At 59.0% G+C, this 12,272-nt stretch overlaps 1 protein-coding gene across 7 annotated transcripts in view; it reads left to right on the plus strand.

Moving 5' to 3' along the window:
- The first annotated feature begins 1,322 nt into the window (after window positions 1-1,322).
- ST3GAL4 (ST3 beta-galactoside alpha-2,3-sialyltransferase 4) overlaps window positions 1,323-12,272 on the plus strand; it is a 42,314-nt gene continuing 31,364 nt past the window's right edge. For 2 of the 7 annotated variants that reach the window (XM_062197329.1, XM_062197331.1), the window contains exon 1: window positions 9,746-9,822. The gene's annotated coding sequence lies outside the window, so the exon portion shown is untranslated. Of the gene's footprint in view, window positions 1,340-2,098; window positions 2,255-9,734; window positions 9,823-12,272 lie in introns of those variants that run through there. The other 5 variants (XM_062197335.1, XM_062197333.1, XM_062197332.1 and 2 more) reach the window with 5 other exon arrangements.

A 12,272-nucleotide genomic window follows, 5' to 3' on the forward strand; every position in this document is an offset into this window, starting at 1 on the left:
GCAACTTAACCTTCTGGCTGTGTTCTTAAGAAACTGGAGGGGAGAGGCCATGAGTAAACACACTGTGGCCCAGAGGGAGGAGATCAGAATTACGGCCTGCCTCTGAGCACCCAGGAACAACTGGGGTAAGCCGTGTGTGTGTGTGTGTGTGAGAGAGAGAGAGAGAGAGAGAGAGAGAGATGAATGCAGTTTCTAGGTTACAAGAGGTGTTCCACCACACAGCAATAGTACACAGTTGCATACAGCACGTTACACTTTCCAAACACCTTCATATCATTGTCTGGTTTCATACCAGCAATAGCCCTTTCAATAAGCCAGATACTTCCATTTTTTTCCCCCCAGTAAGAAAACTAAAGCTATTTAGTGGTGGAGAAAGAATTGGAACTCAGGTCTCCAGAAGCAAAACCTTGTGTTTTTTTTTTTTTTCTTTAAGATTTGTATATTTACTATCTATTTGAAAGGAGCTTTCTGTTTGAAAATAAGAGAGCGAGAGAGCGAGAGAGAGAGAGACCATGTGCTGGTTCACTTCCCAAATGGCTGCAATGGCCCACGCTGGAAACAGGAGCCAGGAGTTCCATCTGGGTCTCCCAAGCACTTAGACCATCCTCTGTTGCCTTCCCAGGCACATTAGCAGGGAGCCGGATCAGAAGGGGAGCAGCCAGGACATATACCAGCGCTCTGATAAGGGAAGCCAGCATCACAGGTTGTGGTTTAACCTGCTGCACAATCCCACTGGCCCCAGCAGCTGGTTTTTAAATTCCACTTTATGACAGTCAAGTTTACATGGTTCTTAGCAAGCACTGCAAAATAGATTATGATCTGGTCCATCAAAGAGTTGGTCAAGTTTAGTGGCCAGGCTGATTCTTGGATCAGCTCCACCAGACACCCAGAATCACCTCGGGCCACGGCCTTACTCTCTCAGAGCTAGCTGTCCTATTGGTAAAACTAGGGCCTCCCCGCTTCCTCTTGGCTTGCCCAGGTCGAAGACTTGGTCATTGTGTTCTTCATGCTCAGCTTAGGCTGAGGCCCAAAGATGATCTGCAGTGAGTATTTGTTGAATGAATGCTTGACTGACGAAGCAAAAGGCACCATTCAAAGTGAGACCTTGGTGAAACGCCAGACAGCCCAGGGGCTTTGGGAAGGGTGACTGGAGGCCCACTCTTCCCCCTTGGAGCTTCCTGAGTTAGGGCTTCCCCACATAAGCCCTGAGCTCCAGCTGAAGCCAACGGCCGCCTTCTCTGACCCTCCATGCACCCACTGTCAGTTACACTTTGCACTTAGTCACATCCTGCCCTGCCCTACTGTCTCTGGAGCTGGAACCTCGGCCCCCTGGGGACAGGTAGGGGACTGAGCCTGACACAGCACCTGGCTGTTCCCACTAGGGGGTCAGGACACTGCTGATCCACGAAACGGACCGGTGGCGGGGGGGGGCTGTGGCTCCTCCAGCGGGGTGACTTCTGGACTGTTCTTGGGACTGGCAGGGGTCCAGACCTTCAGGGAGATTACCTGGGCCCCAGGGGTCAGATGGGGTCTTCTGTGAGGTGGTCTGCAAGGGAGTGGTGGGGAGGGAGCAGCTTGGCGGCGGCGGCGGGTGCAGACTCGGGTAGAGGCGCCCAGCGCGTGCACGCGGGAGAGGCAGGACTGCTCCCGGTGCAGGGCCCTCCCACCTCCGTGCCTCGGTTTCCCCAGGGAGGCAAGGACACGGTTCGGCGCGTGGGAGCGCAAGGAGCCCTTTCTTGGGTCTCATTGTCCCCGGGAGGGTGTGGGAGGCTGCACCGGGCACATTCATCTTGTCGCGGCTCACAGGCAGCGCCTGCCCAGGCTCTGCCCTCACCCCATCCGGCTCCCCGGTCGCCGCCCAGCGCCTCTCGCACCCCGAGCCCCGGAGGCGACCAAGCCGTCCCAAGCCTGCGGTGGGAGCCCGCCCCGCCCGCGCGCCGCCTCGCCCCCGCCCTTCCTCCTCCTCCTCCTCCACCCCGCCCTTCCTCCTCCTCCTCCCCGCCGCTCCGGGAGTCGGCTCCCCGGCCGTGTGCGCAAGCGTGTCCGGCCCCTTCCCCGCCCCCCGCCCGGGCCCGGGCCCCGGCCCCCGCCTCCCCTGCAGGCGGATTTGCCCGCTCCCAGGCCGGCCCCGCGCCCGGGACAGGGACCGGGCGGAGCGGAGCCGTTGCGCCAGCGCTGTGCCGCGGGTCGGTGCGCCTAGCGGATCGGAGCTGTGCGCGGAACTGCCCTGCCCCGCCCCGCTCCACCCGCCGGGGTGAGTACGCAGCAGCCGGGCGCCGGGGCCCCGAGGGAGGGCGGGGAGCGCCCAGGGGTCCCGGGCCGTCCGGCTGCAGCCCTGCGCCGCCGCTCGGGGCGGTGTCGGGCCCTGCACGTGGGCGCAGCGCGGCTCGGGGTCGGGTGGGGGCTGCCCCGGCCCCGGGGAGCTGCTTCCTGGGGTCGCTTTCCCTGCACCAGGTTTTCGCGGGAAGCCGGATTCTCTTCGCTCCCTTGCAGTGCGCGAACAGGACTGTCCTCTCCGGAAAGTTTCTGTCCCCACCCTGCGCCCGGGCTGGAGAGGCGTCCTCCGCCGCCGCCGGCATCCTCTGAGCCCGGGTCGCTGGCTTCTCCCACCACTGACCCGACCGAGTGCAGCACACGTGGGCCCTCCTTGCTGGAGGTGACGGGCTTTGCGGTGCGCGCGCGCGTGTGTGTTTGTGTGTGTGCAGGAGTCGCAAGGTCGCCGAGCTGAGCCCAAAGGTCAGGGTTGCCCGCTGAGGGCACAGGGCCACCGTGCCTCCGAGAGCTTCCTGTGTGGTGGGCGGTGCCGAGGAGCCGAGTTGAGAAGGGGTCAGCTGGAGTAGGGTGCAGAGCCCCCTGGGCTCAGCCTGCCTGGGGCTCCTGCTGGCACAGAGGTCTGGCCAGCCCGGAGCTGCCCCCTCCATTCTAGTCTTGGGGCGAGGCCCCCATCTGGCCCCGTGTGAGGCCTGAGCTGCTGCTTCCTCTGTTCTGCAGATTGGGTCCCCAGGGCCTGGCTTGGTGGGCCTTTGCCAGAAGGCTGGAGACGTAGGCAGCGTTCAGGGGCCCAGCTGTGCCCTGTCTGACCTCATGGCCACCCACAGGCTGGCAACCCCCACGAGCTTCTCTGGAAGTCTGTGCTTTCCGCCACTGGAGGGAGGCACAGTGTGGAAGCCAAGTTCAGGCGGACTTACTCTTGTGGAACCTGGGGAACTGGCCTGGCACAAGCGGCGCAGACCCAATGCCGCCGTCTCGTGAGCTGTGTGGGACCAGTTCTTCCATGTCCCCCACCCCCAGGGCTCAGGCCCGGCATCTGCAAAGGCAGATTGGAAATGAGTTATTATGCGTTACGTGCTTTGAAAGGTGTCTGCAGAGAGAAAGAGGCTGGTTAACGTGGTAGGAATGGATACAGATGGGAGGGGAGAAAAGTCAGTCACCTGCTGGGCTTGAGCTGGGGAGTAGCCTGCTTCTGCTGCTCAGAGACCACTCTCAGAGTGGAGGCCCAGGAAGCCCCTGGCATCGTCTGAGCTGTCTCCCCTTCTTTCCCTCGCCCTCTCCCTTGCCCGAAGCTGTGACTCACTGGCAACTCCTCAGAAACATTGTCGTGGCCCCTCTACTCCACCCCCCCTCCCAGCCTTTTTAGACTTCACCCATCCAGCTTCCTGCGTAGAACCAAGAACTGGAATGGTCAGAAGTCCTGGAAAGGACCTCCCTTCACTAGGCACGAGCCGAGAGGCCGGAGCCTCTTGTCTGTGCTGTGTGTTCCCTCCTGCGCTGTGGTCATCCTAGAGTTACCCCATGGGGGCCTGGCATCTGCCCGTGTCTCAGGGGCCACTCTAGGCTTCTTCATCATCCAGAGCAGCCGCCCCAGAGCTTGTCCCAGTGAGGCTGTGGGTGCCTCTCTGAGGGACTCGCAGGCTGCAAGGGAGGGAACACACCATCCTGCACTAGTACGAGACGGTTGGGTGGTGCCAGGTCCCAGGCCCTGGGCTGAGGACAGTCTGCAGGGGCTGGATGGGGATCTTGGACCTCCAGTAGGTTTTGAAGATCAAGATTATTGTGATCCAGGCAGCTTCCAGAGTCCATCCTCACGCCCAGCCCTCAGCGATAGACCTTGGGCAGCAGAGAACAGCGCAATCAAATGATGAGCGGTGGGACACCCTGAGCCCCCAGCACTTGCTCCCGTCTCCTTCCTGCCCAGTCGCATGGGGCCATGTGTTAGCCATTTCCTTCTAGTGAGCTGATGCTGGTGGCATAGCTCCTGCTGCTTGTTGTCCTTGCCCTGGGGACCCTCCTTCCTTCTCACCTCCCAAGGCCTTGCACGGAAGCCTTGGGTCTCCTTTAGGAAATGGCTTGGGCAGGTAGCTTTTGGGTGACTATTGTCAGGAGTTCCCCTCTCTCCTTTACCACCTCTTCCCAGAGGTGTGCAAATGTTCTGAGCACCCCTGGATGGGCTGCTGGGCAACCCTGGCCATAGGATCACCCCAACCGGCACTGCGTTCCCAGGGAATGTGTGTGTGTGTGTGTGTGTGTGAATGGTGCTCTTTATTCTGCAAGTGGACTGGAGGAAATGGTCAAATGTCACATGTAGCACATGGCACTCAGGCCCCAGCCAGGTGCCCTGGGGCCTCGCATTGACCTTGAGCCCAGCAGGGGGCTGAACTTGGGTTGCTGCTTTTCAGGAGGGTGTGGGTGTCCAGAGCTGTGGGTTTGCTTTTCATCTTGGCTGGTCTTTCACCTGCAACCAGGAGCCCCACAGCCAGACCACGGCCCCAGCTCTTCCCACCCCACTGCCAAAGCTGCTGTGTGGAAAAGTGATGGGATGGTTCTGGACTCTGCAGCCTTGGGTTCTGCTCTTGGGCTGGTGGGGATGAAGGTGCTGCGGCTTGGACCGATGTGAGGTGGGGGTCAGGCTGGACCCCGTGAGAGGAAGGCCTCGCTGAGCAGCCCTGAGACACTTGGAGTTGAGGGATAGTTTCTTTTCCCTGCCTGCAGCTTCATTCAGTCCCATGCGTGGGGGTCAGAGACTCCAAGATCTTGCTTTCCTGTCTGGAGGCCAGCAGCTAGGAGAGTCCAGCCATCAGTGTCGGGGGTGCTGGGCAAGCACATGACTGTGTTTCTGCCTTGGGTCTAGGCTGTTCTCCAGGATGAGAGCACCAGGGACAGCAGCGATGCTACTTGTGCCCACCGTCTGCCCTGTGTCCTCTGCCTGCTGTAGCTCTGCTGAACTTCTGTCATAATAAAAAGGGACTTAGCAAATCACAAAAGGTTACCATTTATCAATCAAGCACTTCTTAAAAGCCAGATCCAATAAACCTTAAAAAAACGTGCTAGACACTTGCATCATTTCATGGGAGCCTCGCACAACTGTGTGATTAAGCCCATTTATAAGTGAAGAAAGATTGCATTACTTGGCCAAGGTCACACAGCTCATAAGCAGCTGGGAACTGGGCTGGGGGCTTGGATCTAGGCCTGTTGCCAAAACCTGCACTTTTCAGCCCAGTTCTTGAGTGCTCCCCTGAGCTCGTCTTACCCACCCCATCCTGTGATCAGTGAGGGCCTGGATGCAGAGGTGTGAAGGGGCTTGCTCAAGACCACAGTGTGTTAGTAACAAAGGCAGAACCCAAACTCGGCCCTCTGTGTGCTGCCCTGGACCCAGTTCCCGCCCTGCCCAGCCCGGAGCCTAGGCCTTGCGCTGGTCTCTGGTCGGCTCTCAGCTGGGCAGGACAGGGTTTTCCTCCTCTCCTGTTCCCTCTTCCCAGCTTCCCTGCCGGCCCCTCCCAGCCCCCACCCTCCTGCTTTCCCGCCGGTAATTGCTTCCATCTGGCCCCTATTCCTTTGGAAATGCGGCTCCTGGCCGCCCACATGGCTTCGAGGCCTCCTTCGGCAACCACGGGCGACACATGGGGAATGGGAGAGGCCCTGCCGAAATCTGAGCAGGAGGAGCCCAGCCAAGGTGGCCACTTAGGCGTCTGGAATCCCCCGATTCTGCATCGCTTTGCCTGGCTCTCCTTGGCAGCCCACTCTGAGCTGGCTCAAGGCCGGAGAGGCTCCCCCAAAACCCGATTCTCCATCCAGTGTAGTGGGTGAACTACCCTTGTGCCAGGCAGACAGCCCCCGCCCCCCCCCCCCCCCCCCCCCGCCTTAGAGGTTGCAGGAAGGAAGCAGGGGCACACCTGGGTTCCTGCTGCTGGGGACCCGTTGGCAGGGAAGCCAGGCAGGGGATGCCAGGGCGGAGGGGTAGGGACCCTGGAGCTCTGGGCATGTGAGGATGAAGCTGACTTGCCTCATTTGGTCTCAGGCAATCGACTCAGAACCAGAGAGATACAGCAGTCGTGTAGTTTGCCGTATGGAAAGCAAAGTGTGCATGTTCTAAGGGTGCTTTTAACACTGTTGATTCCTTAGCATGAGACGACGCAGGATGGGCCGGGAGAGAGCAGCAGGGTCCTCACATGGCCATCTGGAGATCTCGGGAGCACACGCCAGTATCCATGGCAGGGACAGTACAGAGGTAACTGCCACAGGCATTGACTGTGCCGTGTTTGTGGTGTGGAGTGGCTTTGGCCACTTTTATTACAGTGTACTCTTTCTGAGATTTTAGGATTTTTTTTTTTTTTCTATGAGGAAGAGCTCCCCTATCAGCTGGTTGACTCCCCAGATGCCCTAAATGAGCAGGGGCTGAAGCTGGGAGCCAGGAACTCAATCCAGGTCTCCTGCATGGGTGGTGGGAACCCAGCCATTGAAGCTTGCTGCTTCAGGTTCTGCATTAACAGAAAGCTAAAATTGGGAGCCAGAACTGGGAATTAAACCAGGCACTCCAGTGTGGACGCTGGCATACTAACTGCTAGGCCAAACACTTGTCCCAGATCTTAAGACTTTTAAAAAAAATATTTATTTATTTGAGAGGCAGAGTTACAGACAGAGAGGGACAGATACATAGATCTTCCACCCCCTGGTCTACTCCCCAAGCAGCTGCAATGGCAGGGGCTGGGCTGATCTGAATTTAGGAGCCAGGAGTTTCCTCCTGATCTCCCACATGCATGCAGGGGCCCAAGCAGTTGGGCCATCTTCCACTGCTTTTCTTAGGCTGTTAGCAGGGAGCTGGATTGGAAGTGGAGCAGCTGGGACTCGAACTGGCACCCACGTGGGGTGCTGGCACTATAGGAAGAGGCTTGCAGCCCTCTGATTTTCTGCCTTGGTCTTTAATGTGTCCCTACTCTGCTTCCTCCTTTTCCTGGGACAAAGGGAGGAGAGCTTTCCTCCTGCCAGGTAAACTGTTTGCCAGAGAAGGGCCTGGCCTCAGGCAGGTACCCTGGTGAGCATGTCTAGGAGTCTGTCCCCTCAACACCATCCCTGGAGGGCATGCCCCATTCCACTCATCCCGTCTCATCTCTGTGCTTGTCACCTCTTCCCCTAACCTCCAGGCCCCCACACAGGGATGTCCCCAGGTCAGTCCCCTCCTTATTCGGAGCCCAGGAGCGGCAACCTTGCCCTAGGAACCTCACTTCAGGGCAGGGGCTTCTTAGGAGGAGCCTTCACCCTCATTTGCTTTGACCCGGACGGCTCATTTCTACATATTGGACTCCCACTTGACTGTTTCTTTTGAAACTGGGGCAGAGGGTTTCTTGGCTTTAAAAAGATTTTTTTGCCAACTCCCAAGTAGCAAAAATTTCCCAGTGGCCTGCCACTTCCTTGCCGTTACCCCCACAGCCCCCTGTGTGGCTTGGCCACCCACCAATGCTAATGACCTTTTTACATTGTGAATGTCAGCATCAGCGCAGGGCTCTGCTCTGAGAAATGTTCCCAGCTCACCCAGCACGGTCCCTGCACACCCCTGCCCCACAGAGTCCACCCACACAGGTCTGGCTCCTGTGACATGGAAGGGACCCTGTGCCCAGGATGAGTCCAGAGTGGCCCTGAGTGGGGTACAAGCTGAATCACAGGCAGGTGACTGTGGGGCAGTGCCCTTGGGTGTCCTTGGTGTGGGGCCAGGAGATTGTGTTCCTAGAGGCAGGGGGAAGGCTGTTAACTTTGTTCCCTCCGAGAAATTAACACCTCTTAATGAGGTGACATCCCAGATAAACTGAGCTTGGGCTTTCACAGTTTAAATGCTGAGTGGTCTACTTCCCAGGCCTCCAGAGTGGACCTTTGAGCCTGAAGAGTGGCCACTTTCTGGCCCAGGGGACCAAGGGCAGGTGGCCAGGCGGCAGGGACTGCTGGGACATCCTTTGTGTCCTCTCTGTGCACGCCCCAGTCACGTGATCTCAGGCAGGCCTCAGACTTTGTAGGTTCTCCGTCATCACATCTGTTACGTGTAATCCCCCACCGGACTGTGATGCACGGATGAGATAAATGGTTTTCAAGCTGGGAGGGAACCTCCGGGGTTGGCTGATCCTCATTCCGTAAGAGGGTAGGACTGGTGACTGGTTCACTGTTCTATCCCAGCACGTAGTGCTGCCCTGGCACGCAAGAACTGTTCCACGTGCCCTCCTTTCTGCAAACGAGGGAGCAGAAACTCAGAACTAAGTTGCTTGTACAGCATCACACAGCGTCTCTCATTCCAGGCAGGGAAGAGGCGCGGGACTCTTGCCCCACTGGGCTGAGCCTCAGAAGTGACCCTGGCTCCCTCTGCCCCTCTGTTTGCACCCCCAGCTCCACCACCCACCTGCATTTCTCATTCGTCTTGTCTTCTGCAGTCCCCCAAATCTGGAACTTGGAAGTCAGGAGCCCCTGGGGCATGCTGAGCGCCAGGACTGGGTGGACTAAGATGAGTGGCCTCAAATGTCCATTTGGATGGACTAGACTGGTCCTGCTGAGAGGGTCAGGTGCAAGGGACTGGGGAATGGGGTGTGCTGATAGAGTGGGGACACTCTCCCCACAGGAGTGGCCTGATCCTCAGACTCACTGCCTCCCCTCCTTCTTGCCCTCTCTTTGGTCCCTTTCCTCCTCTTTTTCTTCCACCTTCTCTGCCCTCCTTGTCTTTCCCCTGTAGGTTTCGCTCACTTGCTTTGATCTTCCCCCTTGATTTGTTTCTGCCTTCTGTTTCTCTCTGTCCCCTTGTCCCTCTGTTCCCGCCCACCCCCAAGCCCCAGCAATCAGACTGGCCTCACAGGGGGTGGCTGGTTAGGCTCCCTGGATTGCCAGGGGTGCTCAGGGGAGCCTGCATTAGGAGCCCGAGGGGGCTGCAAATGCCAGAAGCCTTCTGCAGTTGGGTTTGGTGAAGGGACAGTGCCTGCCAAGATTTCACAACACTCTGATCATTAGCATCATTCCTTGTGCCCTCACCTGCCTCCCCGGACCTCTTCCTGGGTGGGTAGCCAGTAGCCAGGATCTTTTTTTTTGTTTTGTTTTTTGACAGGCAGAGTGGACAGTGAGAGAGAGAGAGAGACAGAGAGAAAGGTCTTCCTTTGCCGTTGGTTCACCCTCCAATGGCCGCCAGCGCACCGCACTGATCCGATGGCAGGAGCCAGGTGCTTATCCTGGTCTCCCATGCAGGTGCAGGGCCCAAGAACTTGGGCCATCCTCCACTGTACTCCCGGGCCACAGCAGAGAGCTGGCCTGGAAGAGGGGCAACCGGGACAGAATCCGGTGCCCCGACCAGGACTAGAACCCGGTGTGCCGGCGCCGCAAGGCGGAGGATTAGCCTAGTGAGCCGCGGCGCCGGCTGTAGCCAGGATCTTGTTCTTCCTGGAGAGAGCGTCCCTGGCCTCTGACCTGCCCCCTGCACCCTCCTGTTCCAGAGCTGCAGCTCTTTCCCTCAGAGGTGCCTGCTCGCATGGAGGGAGCTGGCCAGAGTGGAGAGGCACTTTCTGCTCAAAACCCTTGCAGGTGAGCAACATGACAGCCCGCCATGCCTGGGCTATGCATGGTGTGTGTTCATGCACGTGCCTGTAAGTGTGGAGGAGAGTGAGGACATGGGTGGTGTGTGTGTGACGGAGAATATGGGGTGCACTTGTGTGAGCTGCACCCTCTCTGCCTTGGAGCCTGGCACTGTGCCGCCCTGCCCCTAGCTTGGAGCTTGGCTCTCTGTGGCTGTTGTGACCCTGGCTTTGTGCTGTGACTTTGTTCTATCTTAGGGGCCAGCTGGTCCCTTGCCATGGTCCCACGCAGTGATGACTGATCCCTGGCCACCCATTCAGCTGCCTGGGGCCCTGGGGCCAGTGTTTGTCCCCCAACTCCCAAAATGGAGGCGTGTAGGGGCTTCCTGCCCAGAGACCCAGCACTGCCAAGGCGGAGGGAATGGGGAACAGCTGCGTTGGCCCAGTCGGCTCCGTATGGATTTGGTTTGACAACAAAGCTCCCTCTGTGTGTTCTCAGGCCCCTTACGTAACCCGGGGATGGGGGCAGGCAGGCAGCAGGAGGGTGGAGATGGGGACCGGGAGATACCAGGATGGGATGGCTAGAAGAGGGGGGAGAGCCAGAGAGACCATTGAGAGGAGGGGTGAGAGGGGGTAGAGTTGGTCTTGAGCTCACAGCTCCACATCCTGCCTCCCAGGAGGGGAAGGGGATGAATACCAGGGCCCTGGGCCGTGCCTCTGGGTGCTGACATCCTCTCCTGGACCCTTCCCACCAGTCCTGGGGGAGCTAAGGGGAAGGTCGTGGGACCTGTTTTGGAGTGGGAGTGAGGCAGTGCAGGGTTTGGGGCTGGGCTTCTGAAGTCTATTCTTGATCTCACCTTTGACTGAGCAAATTCCGTAAAATCAGGAGTAATTTTCCTCCCTTGCCCTTGGCTTCTGTTCCCGCCTGCTGGGCCACCCCATGGGGCAGCACCCAGTAGGGCGGGGGGGGGGGCGGCCCCTTCTCAGCATGCTCAGCCAGCCTGCCCTCCAAGGCTCCCAGTCATCTGCCTCTCTCCTCGTCCTCACGACCCCTACAGCTGTCCAAATAGAACAAGAGGAAAATGTACTCTTTCCAGAACAGCTGGACTGACAGCCCAGCAAGGCCAGGTGAGCTGGCCAGGCCTGGGTGTGTCCTGTGGTGGGGTCGGGAAGGGTATGGTGTCCTGGGGCCCTGATCCACCTCGCTCCTCCCAGGCGGGAGGAATCAGCTCATCAGGAGCAGCCAGGAGGATTGACGAGGCCTCTGGCATCTCCTGCCTTCAGATGGGGCCCAGCCCCCACTGGGGGTTGCTTTCCGGGGTTTTTGCAGTGTTTTTCTGGCCCCAGCTGATTGCCTGGGCCCTCAGGGTGGTGGTTAACTGCGGCCTGCCATGGTCGGTCAGCCATGCTCTTCCGCCTAAGCACAGCAGGTCCTCAATGCACAGGGAGCAGGAGCCATGGCCAAGGCCACAGATGATCCAGAACATGGGTTTGGGGCCCAATGGGTGACAGAGAGCTGGGGTTCTGGGCACTGGGCTCAACGCCTGGCACCACTTTCTTTGATTTTGAGTCTCTAACCTTGGGCTATTGCGCGGGACCCTGGACTGGCTGCTCGGGGAGGTGAGTGCTGGGACTGCCCAGACCGGCTGAACAAGCCCAGATTCTGGAATCCTCAGTCCCCAGGCCACCCATCCCTTCCCCCTGGGTCTGGGTGCTGGCCTGATCCTGAAATTGTTAAAACCTCAAGGCTTGAGCCCAGAAGGTCTGGGCTGGTGAGCAGATGGGCTGGGGAGGAGTTTCCCTCACCATCTTCTTGGCTTTCCGTTCAGTGGGCCCAGAGTTCCGTCCCTGTCACTCGGGGTAGACTCTGGTACAGAGGCTGGGACAGGCACCGAGGATGGTGAGTGTGTGCCCTGTGGCCCTGGGGACAGGGAGTGCCCTCTACTGGGCAGCAGCCTCAGCCCTGTTCTTAGCCGCAGCCACAGGCTGTCCCAGGACTCTCCCAGGGTGGCTGGGGCTCCTGTCCAGGGCCTCTGCTGTGTATCCTCCCATCTGTTCTCCTGCAGCCTTGTCCCCCCAGGGAATCCTGAGCTAGATTCTCTTCCTGGGGGCTAGCTTGACATGGCAGAGGGCAGGGAGCTCAAGGCTTCTCTTTACCCAACTTCTGGAGCCACAGGGTTCCCCAGAGGGCTGGCGTAGCCACTCCCCGTGGCTCTTGGAGCTCCAGGCTCCCTGGACGTTGGCTCCAGGGACCTGCAACCTGACAAACAAACTCAGCCAGAGCCAGGGCTCAAATTGGAGCCCAGTGGGCTGGAGGGGAGGCAGGAGCAGCCGCAGCACCCCACTCTGCTCCCACGTTGCAGCAGCAATGGAGGAGGAGGACGCCCTGGCTGAGGGGGCCCCGCAGGCCCCAGAAGCTGTATGTTGAGGGTGGGGAGGGAAGGTGGGAAGGACTACTGA

Source organism: Lepus europaeus, chromosome 7, assembly GCF_033115175.1.
Source record: "Lepus europaeus isolate LE1 chromosome 7, mLepTim1.pri, whole genome shotgun sequence".
NCBI lineage: Eukaryota > Metazoa > Chordata > Mammalia > Lagomorpha > Leporidae > Lepus > Lepus europaeus.